Consider the following 18,832-nt stretch of genomic DNA (forward strand, 5'->3'; position numbering starts at 1 on the left):
ACGTTCAATTTCAGAGCTCCTAGACCTTCCTATAAGAAGTTAGCCAAAAAGTAGCTTCGAAAAACGCTTAGGTTAAGTTTCAGAGTTGCTTCTAATGTACCAAAGCTGGACTTAGACATAATTTCACTCTCACAACATTATGGCTGGTTGGAGACAGTCCGAACCACAAGTACCGGGTCCATGGTTCTGGGCGTATACTGGGGGGACGGGGACGACTCCCATTAACCCCTGACTATACCGGGGATACGCTTATCACAATGCCTTTCTGGTCTGTGCTGAAGCAGGGCATTCTGGCAGCCAAGTGGATTGACCTTTATTAGTGAGCCTGGTTACTCCCTCTCGGAACTACAGACTTAGAAATCGCCAGCTCATATACAGTGCATAAATTATATTTATATATATACCCTTATACACCATTTTAATTAAAAAATATCACAAAATTCTTCTAAGCCCCTGAGGAAGAGTGAAAGACGCGCACGTTCATTTTCAGAGCTCCTAAACCTTCCTATAAGAAGTTAGCCAAAAAGTAGCTTCGAAAAACGCTTAGGTTAAGTTTCAGAGTTGCTTCTAATGTACCAAAGCTGGACTTAGACATAATTTCACTCTCACAACATTATGGCTGGTTGGAGACAGTCCGAACCACAAGTACCGAAGCCATGGTTCTGGGCATATACTGGGGGGACGGGGACGACTCCCATTAACCCCTGACTATACCGGGGATACGCTTATCACAATGCCTTTCTGGTCTGTGCTGAAGCAGGGCATTCTGGCAGCCAAGTGGCTTGACCTTTATTAGTGAGCCTGGTTACCCCCTCTCGGAACCACAGACTTAGAAATCGCCAGCTCATATACAGTGCATAAAATATATTTATATATATACCCTTATAGCACATTTTAATAAAAAAATATCACAAAATTCTTCTAAGTCCCTCGGGAAGAGATAAAGACGCGCACGTTCAATTTCAGAGCTCCTAGACCTTCCTATAAGAAGTTAGCCAAAAAGTAGCTTCGAAAAACGCTTAGGTTAAGTTTCAGAGTTGCTTCTAATGTACCAAAGCTGGACTTAGACATAATTTCACTCTCACAACATTATGGCTGGTTGGAGACAGTCCGAACCACAAGTACCGGGTCCATGGTTCTGGGCATATACTGGGGGGACGGGGACGACTCCCATTAACCCCTGACTATACCGGGGATACGCTTATCACAATGCCTTTCTGGTCTGTGCTGAAGCAGGGCATTCTGGCAGCCAAGTGGCTTGACCTTTATTAGTGAGCCTGGTTACCCCCTCTCGGAACCACAGACTTAGAAATCGCCAGCTCATATACAGTGCATAAAATATATTTATATATATACCCTTATAGCACATTTTAATAAAAAAATATCACAAAATTCTTCTAAGTCCCTCGGGAAGAGTTAAAGACGCGCACGTTCAATTTCAGAGCTCCTAGACCTTCCTATAAGAAGTTAGCCAAAAAGTAGCTTCGAAAAACGCTTAGGTTAAGTTTCAGAGTTGCTTCTAATGTACCAAAGCTGGACTTAGACATAATTTCACTCTCACAACATTATGGCTGGTTGGAGACAGTCCGAACCACAAGTACCGGGTCCATGGTTCTGGGCATATACTGGGGGGACGGGGACGACTCCCATTAACCCCTGACTATACCGGGGATACGCTTATCACAATGCCTTTCTGGTCTGTGCTGAAGCAGGGCATTCTGGCAGCCAAGTGGCTTGACCTTTATTAGTGAGCCTGGTTACCCCCTCTCGGAACCACAGACTTAGAAATCGCCAGCTCATATACAGTGCATAAAATATATTTATATATATACCCTTATAGCACATTTTAATAAAAAAATATCACAAAATTCTTCTAAGTCCCTCGGGAAGAGTTAAAGACGCGCACGTTCAATTTCAGAGCTCCTAGACCTTCCTATAAGAAGTTAGCCAAAAAGTAGCTTCGAAAAACGCTTAGGTTAAGTTTCAGAGTTGCTTCTAATGTACCAAAGCTGGACTTAGACATAATTTCACTCTCACAACATTATGGCTGGTTGGAGACAGTCCGAACCACAAGTACCGGGTCCATGGTTCTGGGCATATACTGGGGGGACGGGGACGACTCCCATTAACCCCTGACTATACCGGGGATACGCTTATCACAATGCCTTTCTGGTCTGTGCTGAAGCAGGGCATTCTGGCAGCCAAGTGGATTGACCTTTATTAGTGAGCCTGGTTACTCCCTCTCGGAACTACAGACTTAGAAATCGCCAGCTCATATACAGTGCATAAATTATATTTATATATATACCCTTATACACCATTTTAATAAAAAATATCACAAAATTCTTCTAAGTCCTTGAGGAAGAGTGAAAGACGCGCACGTTCATTTTCAGAGCTCCTAGACCTTCCTATAAGAAGTTAGCCAAAAAGTAGCTTCGAAAAACGCTTAGGTTAAGTTTCAGAGTTGCTTCTAATGTACCAAAGCTGGACTTAGACATAATTTCACTCTCACAACATTATGGCTGGTTGGAGACAGTCCGAACCACAAGTACCGAAGCCATGGTTCTGGGCATATACTGGGGGGACGGGGACGACTCCCATTAACCCCTGACTATACCGGGGATACGCTTATCACAATGCCTTTCTGGTCTGTGCTGAAGCAGGGCATTCTGGCAGCCAAGTGGCTTGACCTTTATTAGTGAGCCTGGTTACCCCCTCTCGGAACCACAGACTTAGAAATCGCCAGCTCATATACAGTGCATAAAATATATTTATATATATACCCTTATAGCACATTTTAATAAAAAAATATCACAAAATTCTTCTAAGTCCCTCGGGAAGAGATAAAGACGCGCACGTTCAATTTCAGAGCTCCTAGACCTTCCTATAAGAAGTTAGCCAAAAAGTAGCTTCGAAAAACGCTTAGGTTAAGTTTCAGAGTTGCTTCTAATGTACCAAAGCTGGACTTAGACATAATTTCACTCTCACAACATTATGGCTGGTTGGAGACAGTCCGAACCACAAGTACCGGGTCCATGGTTCTGGGCATATACTGGGGGGACGGGGACGACTCCCATTAACCCCTGACTATACCGGGGATACGCTTATCACAATGCCTTTCTGGTCTGTGCTGAAGCAGGGCATTCTGGCAGCCAAGTGGCTTGACCTTTATTAGTGAGCCTGGTTACCCCCTCTCGGAACCACAGACTTAGAAATCGCCAGCTCATATACAGTGCATAAAATATATTTATATATATACCCTTATAGCACATTTTAATAAAAAAATATCACAAAATTCTTCTAAGTCCCTCGGGAAGAGTTAAAGACGCGCACGTTCAATTTCAGAGCTCCTAGACCTTCCTATAAGAAGTTAGCCAAAAAGTAGCTTCGAAAAACGCTTAGGTTAAGTTTCAGAGTTGCTTCTAATGTACCAAAGCTGGACTTAGACATAATTTCACTCTCACAACATTATGGCTGGTTGGAGACAGTCCGAACCACAAGTACCGGGTCCATGGTTCTGGGCATATACTGGGGGGACGGGGACGACTCCCATTAACCCCTGACTATACCGGGGATACGCTTATCACAATGCCTTTCTGGTCTGTGCTGAAGCAGGGCATTCTGGCAGCCAAGTGGCTTGACCTTTATTAGTGAGCCTGGTTACCCCCTCTCGGAACCACAGACTTAGAAATCGCCAGCTCATATACAGTGCATAAAATATATTTATATATATACCCTTATAGCACATTTTAATAAAAAAATATCACAAAATTCTTCTAAGTCCCTCGGGAAGAGTTAAAGACGCGCACGTTCAATTTCAGAGCTCCTAGACCTTCCTATAAGAAGTTAGCCAAAAAGTAGCTTCGAAAAACGCTTAGGTTAAGTTTCAGAGTTGCTTCTAATGTACCAAAGCTGGACTTAGACATAATTTCACTCTCACAACATTATGGCTGGTTGGAGACAGTCCGAACCACAAGTACCGGGTCCATGGTTCTGGGCATATACTGGGGGGACGGGGACGACTCCCATTAACCCCTGACTATACCGGGGATACGCTTATCACAATGCCTTTCTGGTCTGTGCTGAAGCAGGGCATTCTGGCAGCCAAGTGGCTTGACCTTTATTAGTGAGCCTGGTTACCCCCTCTCGGAACCACAGACTTAGAAATCGCCAGCTCATATACAGTGCATAAAATATATTTATATATATACCCTTATACACCATTTTAATAAAAAATATCACAAAATTCTTCTAAGTCCCTGGGGAAGAGTGAAAGACGCGCACGTTCATTTCCAGAGCTCCTAGACCTCCCTATAAGAAGTTAGCCAAAAAGTAGCTTCGAAAAACGCTTAGGTTAAGTTTCAGAGTTGCTTCTAATGTACCAAAGCTGGACTTAGACATAATTTCACTCTCACAACATTATGGCTGGTTGGAGACAGTCCGAACCACAAGTACCGGGTCCATGGTTCTGGGCATATACTGGGGGGACGGGGACGACTCCCATTAACCCCTGACTATACCGGGGATACGCTTATCACAATGCCTTTCTGGTCTGTGCTGAAGCAGGGCATTCTGGCAGCCAAGTGGCTTGACCTTTATTAGTGAGCCTGGTTACCCCCTCTCGGAACCACAGACTTAGAAATCGCCAGCTCATATACAGTGCATAAAATATATTTATATATATACCCTTATAGCACATTTTAATAAAAAAATATCACAAAATTCTTCTAAGTCCCTCGGGAAGAGTTAAAGACGCGCACGTTCAATTTCAGAGCTCCTAGACCTTCCTATAAGAAGTTAGCCAAAAAGTAGCTTCGAAAAACGCTTAGGTTAAGTTTCAGAGTTGCTTCTAATGTACCAAAGCTGGACTTAGACATAATTTCACTCTCACAACATTATGGCTGGTTGGAGACAGTCCGAACCACAAGTACCGGGTCCATGGTTCTGGGCGTATACTGGGGGGACGGGGACGACTCCCATTAACCCCTGACTATACCGGGGATACGCTTATCACAATGCCTTTCTGGTCTGTGCTGAAGCAGGGCATTCTGGCAGCCAAGTGGATTGACCTTTATTAGTGAGCCTGGTTACTCCCTCTCGGAACTACAGACTTAGAAATCGCCAGCTCATATACAGTGCATAAATTATATTTATATATATACCCTTATACACCATTTTAATAAAAAATATCACAAAATTCTTCTAAGCCCCTGAGGAAGAGTGAAAGACGCGCACGTTCATTTTCAGAGCTCCTAGACCTTCCTATAAGAAGTTAGCCAAAAAGTAGCTTCGAAAAACGCTTAGGTTAAGTTTCAGAGTTGCTTCTAATGTACCAAAGCTGGACTTAGACATAATTTCACTCTCACAACATTATGGCTGGTTGGAGACAGTCCGAACCACAAGTACCGAAGCCATGGTTCTGGGCATATACTGGGGGGACGGGGACGACTCCCATTAACCCCTGACTATACCGGGGATACGCTTATCACAATGCCTTTCTGGTCTGTGCTGAAGCAGGGCATTCTGGCAGCCAAGTGGCTTGACCTTTATTAGTGAGCCTGGTTACCCCCTCTCGGAACCACAGACTTAGAAATCGCCAGCTCATATACAGTGCATAAAATATATTTATATATATACCCTTATAGCACATTTTAATAAAAAAATATCACAAAATTCTTCTAAGTCCCTCGGGAAGAGATAAAGACGCGCACGTTCAATTTCAGAGCTCCTAGACCTTCCTATAAGAAGTTAGCCAAAAAGTAGCTTCGAAAAACGCTTAGGTTAAGTTTCAGAGTTGCTTCTAATGTACCAAAGCTGGACTTAGACATAATTTCACTCTCACAACATTATGGCTGGTTGGAGACAGTCCGAACCACAAGTACCGGGTCCATGGTTCTGGGCATATACTGGGGGGACGGGGACGACTCCCATTAACCCCTGACTATACCGGGGATACGCTTATCACAATGCCTTTCTGGTCTGTGCTGAAGCAGGGCATTCTGGCAGCCAAGTGGCTTGACCTTTATTAGTGAGCCTGGTTACCCCCTCTCGGAACCACAGACTTAGAAATCGCCAGCTCATATACAGTGCATAAAATATATTTATATATATACCCTTATAGCACATTTTAATAAAAAAATATCACAAAATTCTTCTAAGTCCCTCGGGAAGAGTTAAAGACGCGCACGTTCAATTTCAGAGCTCCTAGACCTTCCTATAAGAAGTTAGCCAAAAAGTAGCTTCGAAAAACGCTTAGGTTAAGTTTCAGAGTTGCTTCTAATGTACCAAAGCTGGACTTAGACATAATTTCACTCTCACAACATTATGGCTGGTTGGAGACAGTCCGAACCACAAGTACCGGGTCCATGGTTCTGGGCATATACTGGGGGGACGGGGACGACTCCCATTAACCCCTGACTATACCGGGGATACGCTTATCACAATGCCTTTCTGGTCTGTGCTGAAGCAGGGCATTCTGGCAGCCAAGTGGCTTGACCTTTATTAGTGAGCCTGGTTACCCCCTCTCGGAACCACAGACTTAGAAATCGCCAGCTCATATACAGTGCATAAAATATATTTATATATATACCCTTATAGCACATTTTAATAAAAAAATATCACAAAATTCTTCTAAGTCCCTCGGGAAGAGTTAAAGACGCGCACGTTCAATTTCAGAGCTCCTAGACCTTCCTATAAGAAGTTAGCCAAAAAGTAGCTTCGAAAAACGCTTAGGTTAAGTTTCAGAGTTGCTTCTAATGTACCAAAGCTGGACTTAGACATAATTTCACTCTCACAACATTATGGCTGGTTGGAGACAGTCCGAACCACAAGTACCGGGTCCATGGTTCTGGGCATATACTGGGGGGACGGGGACGACTCCCATTAACCCCTGACTATACCGGGGATACGCTTATCACAATGCCTTTCTGGTCTGTGCTGAAGCAGGGCATTCTGGCAGCCAAGTGGATTGACCTTTATTAGTGAGCCTGGTTACTCCCTCTCGGAACTACAGACTTAGAAATCGCCAGCTCATATACAGTGCATAAATTATATTTATATATATACCCTTATACACCATTTTAATAAAAAATATCACAAAATTCTTCTAAGTCCCTGAGGAAGAGTGAAAGACGCGCACGTTCATTTTCAGAGCTCCTAGACCTTCCTATAAGAAGTTAGCCAAAAAGTAGCTTCGAAAAACGCTTAGGTTAAGTTTCAGAGTTGCTTCTAATGTACCAAAGCTGGACTTAGACATAATTTCACTCTCACAACATTATGGCTGGTTGGAGACAGTCCGAACCACAAGTACCGAAGCCATGGTTCTGGGCATATACTGGGGGGACGGGGACGACTCCCATTAACCCCTGACTATACCGGGGATACGCTTATCACAATGCCTTTCTGGTCTGTGCTGAAGCAGGGCATTCTGGCAGCCAAGTGGCTTGACCTTTATTAGTGAGCCTGGTTACCCCCTCTCGGAACCACAGACTTAGAAATCGCCAGCTCATATACAGTGCATAAAATATATTTATATATATACCCTTATAGCACATTTTAATAAAAAAATATCACAAAATTCTTCTAAGTCCCTCGGGAAGAGATAAAGACGCGCACGTTCAATTTCAGAGCTCCTAGACCTTCCTATAAGAAGTTAGCCAAAAAGTAGCTTCGAAAAACGCTTAGGTTAAGTTTCAGAGTTGCTTCTAATGTACCAAAGCTGGACTTAGACATAATTTCACTCTCACAACATTATGGCTGGTTGGAGACAGTCCGAACCACAAGTACCGGGTCCATGGTTCTGGGCATATACTGGGGGGACGGGGACGACTCCCATTAACCCCTGACTATACCGGGGATACGCTTATCACAATGCCTTTCTGGTCTGTGCTGAAGCAGGGCATTCTGGCAGCCAAGTGGCTTGACCTTTATTAGTGAGCCTGGTTACCCCCTCTCGGAACCACAGACTTAGAAATCGCCAGCTCATATACAGTGCATAAAATATATTTATATATATACCCTTATAGCACATTTTAATAAAAAAATATCACAAAATTCTTCTAAGTCCCTCGGGAAGAGTTAAAGACGCGCACGTTCAATTTCAGAGCTCCTAGACCTTCCTATAAGAAGTTAGCCAAAAAGTAGCTTCGAAAAACGCTTAGGTTAAGTTTCAGAGTTGCTTCTAATGTACCAAAGCTGGACTTAGACATAATTTCACTCTCACAACATTATGGCTGGTTGGAGACAGTCCGAACCACAAGTACCGGGTCCATGGTTCTGGGCATATACTGGGGGGACGGGGACGACTCCCATTAACCCCTGACTATACCGGGGATACGCTTATCACAATGCCTTTCTGGTCTGTGCTGAAGCAGGGCATTCTGGCAGCCAAGTGGCTTGACCTTTATTAGTGAGCCTGGTTACCCCCTCTCGGAACCACAGACTTAGAAATCGCCAGCTCATATACAGTGCATAAAATATATTTATATATATACCCTTATAGCACATTTTAATAAAAAAATATCACAAAATTCTTCTAAGTCCCTCGGGAAGAGTTAAAGACGCGCACGTTCAATTTCAGAGCTCCTAGACCTTCCTATAAGAAGTTAGCCAAAAAGTAGCTTCGAAAAACGCTTAGGTTAAGTTTCAGAGTTGCTTCTAATGTACCAAAGCTGGACTTAGACATAATTTCACTCTCACAACATTATGGCTGGTTGGAGACAGTCCGAACCACAAGTACCGGGTCCATGGTTCTGGGCATATACTGGGGGGACGGGGACGACTCCCATTAACCCCTGACTATACCGGGGATACGCTTATCACAATGCCTTTCTGGTCTGTGCTGAAGCAGGGCATTCTGGCAGCCAAGTGGCTTGACCTTTATTAGTGAGCCTGGTTACCCCCTCTCGGAACCACAGACTTAGAAATCGCCAGCTCATATACAGTACAGTGCATAAAATATATTTATATATATACCCTTATACACCATTTTTATAAAAAATATCACAAAATTCTTCTAAGTCCCTGGGGAAGAGTGAAAGACGCGCACGTTCATTTTCAGAGCTCCTAGACCTTCCTATAAGAAGTTAGCCAAAAAGTAGCTTCGAAAAACGCTTAGGTTAAGTTTCAGAGTTGCTTCTAATGTACCAAAGCTGGACTTAGACATAATTTCACTCTCACAACATTATGGCTGGTTGGAGACAGTCCGAACCACAAGTACCGGGTCCATGGTTCTGGGCGTATACTGGGGGGACGGGGACGACTCCCATTAACCCCTGACTATACCGGGGATACGCTTATCACAATGCCTTTCTGGTCTGTGCTGAAGCAGGGCATTCTGGCAGCCAAGTGGATTGACCTTTATTAGTGAGCCTGGTTACTCCCTCTCGGAACTACAGACTTAGAAATCGCCAGCTCATATACAGTGCATAAATTATATTTATATATATACCCTTATACACCATTTTAATAAAAAATATCACAAAATTCTTCTAAGTCCCTGAGGAAGAGTGAAAGACGCGCACGTTCATTTTCAGAGCTCCTAGACCTTCCTATAAGAAGTTAGCCAAAAAGTAGCTTCGAAAAACGCTTAGGTTAAGTTTCAGAGTTGCTTCTAATGTACCAAAGCTGGACTTAGACATAATTTCACTCTCACAACATTATGGCTGGTTGGAGACAGTCCGAACCACAAGTACCGAAGCCATGGTTCTGGGCATATACTGGGGGGACGGGGACGACTCCCATTAACCCCTGACTATACCGGGGATACGCTTATCACAATGCCTTTCTGGTCTGTGCTGAAGCAGGGCATTCTGGCAGCCAAGTGGCTTGACCTTTATTAGTGAGCCTGGTTACCCCCTCTCGGAACCACAGACTTAGAAATCGCCAGCTCATATACAGTGCATAAAATATATTTATATATATACCCTTATAGCACATTTTAATAAAAAAATATCACAAAATTCTTCTAAGTCCCTCGGGAAGAGATAAAGACGCGCACGTTCAATTTCAGAGCTCCTAGACCTTCCTATAAGAAGTTAGCCAAAAAGTAGCTTCGAAAAACGCTTAGGTTAAGTTTCAGAGTTGCTTCTAATGTACCAAAGCTGGACTTAGACATAATTTCACTCTCACAACATTATGGCTGGTTGGAGACAGTCCGAACCACAAGTACCGGGTCCATGGTTCTGGGCATATACTGGGGGGACGGGGACGACTCCCATTAACCCCTGACTATACCGGGGATACGCTTATCACAATGCCTTTCTGGTCTGTGCTGAAGCAGGGCATTCTGGCAGCCAAGTGGCTTGACCTTTATTAGTGAGCCTGGTTACCCCCTCTCGGAACCACAGACTTAGAAATCGCCAGCTCATATACAGTGCATAAAATATATTTATATATATACCCTTATAGCACATTTTAATAAAAAAATATCACAAAATTCTTCTAAGTCCCTCGGGAAGAGTGAAAGACGCGCACGTTCATTTTCAGAGCTCCTAGACCTTCCTATAAGAAGTTAGCCAAAAAGTAGCTTCGAAAAACGCTTAGGTTAAGTTTCAGTGTTGCTTCTAATGTACCAAAGCTGGACTTAGACATAATTTCACTCTCACAACATTATGGCTGGTTGGAGACAGTCCGAACCACAAGTACCGGGTCCATGGTTCTGGGCGTATACTGGGGGGACGGGGACGACTCCCATTAACCCCTGACTATACCGGGGATACGCTTATCACAATGCCTTTCTGGTCTGTGCTGAAGCAGGGCATTCTGGCAGCCAAGTGGCTTGACCTTTATTAGTGAGCCTGGTTACTCCCTCTCGGAACTACAGACTTAGAAATCGCCAGCTCATATACAGTGCATAAATTATATTTATATATATACCCTTATACACCATTTTAATAAAAAATATCACTAAATTCTTCTAAGTCCCTGGGGAAGAGTGAAAGACGCGCACGTTCAATTTCAGAGCTCCTAGACCTTCCTATAAGAAGTTAGCCAAAAAGTAGCTTCGAAAAACGCTTAGGTTAAGTTTCAGAGTTGCTTCTAATGTACCAAAGCTGGACTTAGACATAATTTCACTCTCACAACATTATGGCTGGTTGGAGACAGTCCGAACCACAAGTACCGGGTCCATGGTTCTGGGCGTATACTGGGGGGACGGGGACGACTCCCATTAACCCCTGACTATACCGGGGATACGCTTATCACAATGCCTTTCTGGTCTGTGCTGAAGCAGGGCATTCTGGCAGCCAATTGGCTTGACCTTTATTAGTGAGCCTGGTTACTCCCTCTCGGAACTACAGACTTAGAAATCGCCAGCTCATATACAGTGCATAAATTATATTTATATATATACCCTTATACTGTACACCATTTTAATAAAAAATAACACAAAATTCTTCTAAGTCCCTCGGGAAGAGTGAAAGACGCGCACGTTCATTTTCAGAGCTCCTAGACCTTCCTATAAGAAGTTAGCCAAAAAGTAGCTTCGAAAAACGCTTAGGTTAAGTTTCAGAGTTGCTTCTAATGTACCAAAGCTGGACTTAGACATAATTTCACTCTCACAACATTATGGCTGGTTGGAGACAGTCCGAACCACAAGTACCGGGTCCATGGTTCTGGGCGTATACTGGGGGGACGGGGACGACTCCCATTAACCCCTGACTATACCGGGGATACGCTTATCACAATGCCTTTCTGGTCTGTGCTGAAGCAGGGCATTCTGGCAGCCAAGTGGCTTGACCTTTATTAGTGAGCCTGGTTACTCCCTCTCGGAACTACAGACTTAGAAATCGCCAGCTCATATACAGTGCATAAATTATATTTATATATATACCCTTATACACCATTTTAATAAAAAATATCACAAAATTCTTCTAAGTCCCTGGGGAAGAGTGAAAGACGCGCACGTTCATTTTCAGAGCTCCTAGACCTTCCTATAAGAAGTTAGCCAAAAAGTAGCTTCGAAAAACGCTTAGGTTAAGTTTCAGAGTTGCTTCTAATGTACCAAAGCTGGACTTAGACATAATTTCACTCTCACAACATTATGGCTGGTTGGAGACAGTCCGAACCACAAGTACCGGGTCCATGTTTCTGGGCGTATACTGGGGGGACGGGGACGACTCCCATTAACCCCTGACTATACCGGGGATACGCTTATCACAATGCCTTTCTGGTCTGTGCTGAAGCAGGGCATTCTGGCAGCCAAGTGGCTTGACCTTTATTAGTGAGCCTGGTTACTCCCTCTCGGAACTACAGACTTAGAAATCGCCAGCTCATATACAGTGCATAAATTATATTTATATATATACCCTTATACACCATTTTAATAAAAAATATCACAAAATTCTTTTAAGTCCCTGGGGAAGAGTGAAAGACGCGCACGTTCATTTTCAGAGCTCCTAGACCTTCCTATAAGAAGTTAGCCAAAAAGTAGCTTCGAAAAACGCTTAGGTTAAGTTTCAGAGTTGCTTCTAATGTACCAAAGCTGGACTTAGACATAATTTCACTCTCACAACATTATGGCTGGTTGGAGACAGTCCGAACCACAAGTACCGGGTCCATGTTTCTGGGCGTATACTGGGGGGACGGGGACGACTCCCATTAACCCCTGACTATACCGGGGATACGCTTATCACAATGCCTTTCTGGTCTGTGCTGAAGCAGGGCATTCTGGCAGCCAAGTGGCTTGACCTTTATTAGTGAGCCTGGTTACCCCCTCTCGGAACCACAGACTTAGAAATCGCCAGCTCATATACAGTGCATAAAATATATTTATATATATACCCTTATACAACATTTTAATAAAAAAATATCACAAAATTCTTCTAAGTCCCTGAGGAAGATTGAAAGACGCGCACGTTCATTTTCAGAGCTCCTAGACCTTCCTATAAGAAGTTAGCCAAAAAGTAGCTTCGAAAAACGCTTAGGTTAAGTTTCAGAGTTGCTTCTAATGTACCAAAGCTGGACTTAGACATAATTTCACTCTCACAACATTATGGCTGGTTGGAGACAGTCCGAACCACAAGTACCGGGTCCATGGTTCTGGGCATATACTGGGGGGACGGGGACGACTCCCATTAACCCCTGACTATACCAGGGATACGCTTATCACAATGCCTTTCTGGTCTGTGCTGAAGCAGGGCATTCTGGCAGCCAAGTGGCTTGACCTTTATTAGTGAGCCTGGTTACCCCCTCTCGGAACCACAGACTTAGAAATCGCCAGCTCATATACAGTGCATAAAATATATTTATATATATACCCTTATAGCACATTTTAATAAAAAAATATCACAAAATTCTTCTAAGTCCCTCGGGAAGAGTGAAAGACGCGCACGTTCATTTTCAGAGCTCCTAGACCTTCCTATAAGAAGTTAGCCAAAAAGTAGCTTCGAAAAACGCTTAGGTTAAGTTTCAGAGTTGCTTCTAATGTACCAAAGCTGGACTTAGACATAATTTCACTCTCACAACATTATGGCTGGTTGGAGACAGTCCGAACCACAAGTACCGAAGCCATGGTTCTGGGCATATACTGGGGGGACGGGGACGACTCCCATTAACCCCTGACTATACCGGGGATACGCTTATCACAATGCCTTTCTGGTCTGTGCTGAAGCAGGGCATTCTGGCAGCCAAGTGGCTTGACCTTTATTAGTGAGCCTGGTTACCCCCTCTCGGAACCACAGACTTAGAAATCGCCAGCTCATATACAGTGCATAAAATATATTTATATATATACCCTTATAGCACATTTTAATAAAAAAATATCACAAAATTCTTCTAAGTCCCTCGGGAAGAGTTAAAGACGCGCACGTTCAATTTCAGAGCTCCTAGACCTTCCTATAAGAAGTTAGCCAAAAAGTAGCTTCGAAAAACGCTTAGGTTAAGTTTCAGAGTTGCTTCTAATGTACCAAAGCTGGACTTAGACATAATTTCACTCTCACAACATTATGGCTGGTTGGAGACAGTCCGAACCACAAGTACCGGGTCCATGGATCTGGGCATATACTGGGGGGACGGGGACGACTCCCATTAACCCCTGACTATACCGGGGATACGCTTATCACAATGCCTTTCTGGTCTGTGCTGAAGCAGGGCATTCTGGCAGCCAAGTGGCTTGACCTTTATTAGTGAGCCTGGTTACCCCCTCTCGGAACCACAGACTTAGAAATCGACAGCTCATATACAGTGCATAAAATATATTTATATATATACCCTTATAGCACATTTTAATAAAAAAATATCACAAAATTCTTCTAAGTCCCTCGGGAAGAGTTAAAGACGCGCACGTTCAATTTCAGAGCTCCTAGACCTTCCTATAAGAAGTTAGCCAAAAAGTAGCTTCGAAAAACGCTTAGGTTAAGTTTCAGAGTTGCTTCTAATGTACCAAAGCTGGACTTAGACATAATTTCACTCTCACAACATTATGGCTGGTTGGAGACAGTCCGAACCACAAGTACCGGGTCCATGGTTCTGGGCATATACTGGGGGGACGGGGACGACTCCCATTAACCCCTGACTATACCGGGGATACGCTTATCACAATGCCTTTCTGGTCTGTGCTGAAGCAGGGCATTCTGGCAGCCAAGTGGCTTGACCTTTATTAGTGAGCCTGGTTACCCCCTCTCGGAACCACAGACTTAGAAATCGCCAGCTCATATACAGTGCATAAAATATATTTATATATATACCCTTATACACCATTTTAATAAAAAATATCACAAAATTCTTCTAAGTCCCTGGGGAAGAGTGAAAGACGCGCACGTTCATTTTCAGAGCTCCTAGACCTTCCTACAGTATAAGAAGTTAGCCAAAAAGTAGCTTCGAAAAACGCTTAGGTTAAGTTTCAGAGTTGCTTCTAATGTACCAAAGCTGGACTTAGACATAATTTCACTCTCACAACATTATGGCTGGTTGGAGACAGTCCGAACCACAAGTACCGGGTCCATGGTTCTGGGCATATACTGGGGGGACGGGGACGACTCCCATTAACCCCTGACTATACCGGGGATACGCTTATCACAATGCCTTTCTGGTCTGTGCTGAAGCAGGGCATTCTGGCAGCCAAGTGGCTTGACCTTTATTAGTGAGCCTGGTTACCCCCTCTCGGAACCACAGACTTAGAAATCGCCAGCTCATATACAGTGCATAAAATATATTTATATATATACCCTTATAGCACATTTTAATAAAAAAATATCACAAAATTCTTCTAAGTCCCTCGGGAAGAGTTAAAGACGCGCACGTTCAATTTCAGAGCTCCTAGACCTTCCTATAAGAAGTTAGCCAAAAAGTAGCTTCGAAAAACGCTTAGGTTAAGTTTCAGTGTTGCTTCTAATGTACCAAAGCTGGACTTAGACATAATTTCACTCTCACAACATTATGGCTGGTTGGAGACAGTCCGAACCACAAGTACCGGGTCCATGGTTCTGGGCGTATACTGGGGGGACGGGGACGACTCCCATTAACCCCTGACTATACCGGGGATACGCTTATCACAATGCCTTTCTGGTCTGTGCTGAAGCAGGGCATTCTGGCAGCCAAGTGGCTTGACCTTTATTAGTGAGCCTGGTTACTCCCTCTCGGAACTACAGACTTAGAAATCGCCAGCTCATATACAGTGCATAAATTATATTTATATATATACCCTTATACACCATTTTAATAAAAAATATCACAAAATTCTTCTAAGTCCCTGGGGAAGAGTGAAAGACGCGCACGTTCATTTTCAGAGCTCCTAGACCTTCCTATAAGAAGTTAGCCAAAAAGTAGCTTCGAAAAACGCTTAGGTTAAGTTTCAGAGTTGCTTCTAATGTACCAAAGCTGGACTTAGACATAATTTCACTCTCACAACATTATGGCTGGTTGGAGACAGTCCGAACCACAAGTACCGGGTCCATGTTTCTGGGCGTATACTGGGGGGACGGGGACGACTCCCATTAACCCCTGACTATACCGGGGATACGCTTATCACAATGCCTTTCTGGTCTGTGCTGAAGCAGGGCATTCTGGCAGCCAAGTGGCTTGACCTTTATTAGTGAGCCTGGTTACCCCCTCTCGGAACCACAGACTTAGAAATCGCCAGCTCATATACAGTGCATAAAATATATTTATATATATACCCTTATAGCACATTTTAATAAAAAAATATCACAAAATTCTTCTAAGTCCCTCGGGAAGAGTTAAAGACGCGCACGTTCAATTTCAGAGCTCCTAGACATTCCTATAAGAAGTTAGCCAAAAAGTAGCTTCGAAAAACGCTTAGGTTAAGTTTCAGTGTTGCTTCTAATGTACCAAAGCTGGACTTAGACATAATTTCACTCTCACAACATTATGGCTGGTTGGAGACAGTCCGAACCACAAGTACCGGGTCCATGGTTCTGGGCGTATACTGGGGGGACGGGGACGACTCCCATTAACCCCTGACTATACCGGGGATACGCTTATCACAATGCCTTTCTGGTCTGTGCTGAAGCAGGGCATTCTGGCAGCCAAGTGGCTTGACCTTTATTAGTGAGCCTGGTTACCCCCTCTCGGAACCACAGACTTAGAAATCGCCAGCTCATATACAGTGCATAAAATATATTTATATATATACCCTTATAGCACATTTTAATAAAAAAATATCACAAAATTCTTCTAAGTCCCTCGGGAAGAGTTAAAGACGCGCACGTTCAATTTCAGAGCTCCTAGACCTTCCTATAAGAAGTTAGCCAAAAAGTAGCTTCGAAAAACGCTTAGGTTAAGTTTCAGAGTTGCTTCTAATGTACCAAAGCTGGACTTAGACATAATTTCACTCTCACAACATTATGGCTGGTTGGAGACAGTCCGAACCACAAGTACCGGGTCCATGGTTCTGGGCATATACTGGGGGGACGGGGACGACTCCCATTAACCCCTGACTATACCGGGGATACGCTTATCACAATGCCTTTCTGGTCTGTGCTGAAGCAGGGCATTCTGGCAGCCAAGTGGCTTGATCTTTATTAGTGAGCCTGGTTACCCCCTCTCGGAACCACAGACTTAGAAATCGCCAGCTCATATACAGTACAGTGCATAAAATATATTTATATATATACCCTTATACACCATTTTAATAAAAAATATCACAAAATTCTTCTAAGTCCCTGGGGAAGAGTGAAAGACGCGCACGTTCATTTTCAGAGCTCCTAGACCTTCCTATAAGAAGTTAGCCAAAAAGTAGCTTCGAAAAACGCTTAGGTTAAGTTTCAGAGTTGCTTCTAATGTACCAAAGCTGGACTTAGACATAATTTCACTCTCACAACATTATGGCTGGTTGGAGACAGTCCGAACCACAAGTACCGGGTCCATGGTTCTGGGCATATACTGGGGGGACGGGGACGACTCCCATTAACCCCTGACTATACCGGGGATACGCTTATCACAATGCCTTTCTGGTCTGTGCTGAAGCAGGGCATTCTGGCAGCCAAGTGGCTTGACCTTTATTAGTGAGCCTGGTTACCCCCTCTCGGAACCACAGACTTAGAAATCGCCAGCTCATATACAGTGCATAAAATATATTTATATATATACCCTTATAGCACATTTTAATAAAAAAATATCACAAAATTCTTCTAAGTCCCTCGGGAAGAGTTAAAGACGCGCACGTTCAATTTCAGAGCTCCTAGACCTTCCTATAAGAAGTTAGCCAAAAAGTAGCTTCGAAAAACGCTTAGGTTAAGTTTCAGTGTTGCTTCTAATGTACCAAAGCTGGACTTAGACATAATTTCACTCTCACAACATTATGGCTGGTTGGAGACAGTCCGAACCACAAGTACCGGGTCCATGGTTCTGGGCGTATACTGGGGGGACGGGGACGACTCCCATTAACCCCTGACTATACCGGGGATACGCTTATCACAATGCCTTTCTGGTCTGTGCTGAAGCAGGGCATTCTGGCAGCCAAGTGGCTTGACCTTTATTAGTGAGCCTGGTTACTCCCTCTCGGAACTACAGACTTAGAAATCGCCAGCTCATATACAGTGCATAAATTATATTTATATATATACCCTTATACACCATTTTAATAAAAAATATCACAAAATTCTTCTAAGTCCCTGGGGAAGAGTGAAAGACGCGCACGTTCAATTTCAGAGCTCCTAGACCTTCCTATAAGAAGTTAGCCAAAAAGTAGCTTCGAAAAACGCTTAGGTTAAGTTTCAGAGTTGCTTCTAATGTACCAAAGCTGGACTTAGACATAATTTCACTCTCACAACATTATGGCTGGTTGGAGACAGTCCGAACCACAAGTACCGGGTCCATGGTTCTGGGCGTATACTGGGGGGACGGGGACGACTCCCATTAACCCCTGACTATACCGGGGATACGCTTATCACAATGCCTTTCTGGTCTGTGCTGAAGCAGGGCATTCTGGCAGCCAAGTGGCTTGACCTTTATTAGTGAGCCTGGTTACCCCCTCTCGGAACCACAGACTTAGAAATCGCCAGCTCATATACAGTGCATAAAATATATTTATATATATACCCTTATACAACATTTTAATAAAAAAATATCACAAAATTCTTCTAAGTCCCTCGGGAAGAGTTAAAGACGCGCACGTTCAATTTCAGAGCTCCTAGACCTTCCTATAAGAAGTTAGCCAAAAAGTAGCTTCGAAAAACGCTTAGGTTAAGTTTCAGAGTTGCTTCTAATGTACGAAAGCTGGACTTAGACATAATTTCACTCTCACAACATTATGGCTGGTTGGAGACAGTCCGAACCACAAGTACCGGGTCCATGGTTCTGGGCGTATACTGGGGGGACGGGGACGACTCCCATTAACCCCTGACTATACCGGGGATACGCTTATCACAATGCC

The sequence above is a fragment of the Ascaphus truei genome, chromosome 3 (genome assembly GCF_040206685.1).
Source record: "Ascaphus truei isolate aAscTru1 chromosome 3, aAscTru1.hap1, whole genome shotgun sequence".
NCBI lineage: Eukaryota > Metazoa > Chordata > Amphibia > Anura > Ascaphidae > Ascaphus > Ascaphus truei.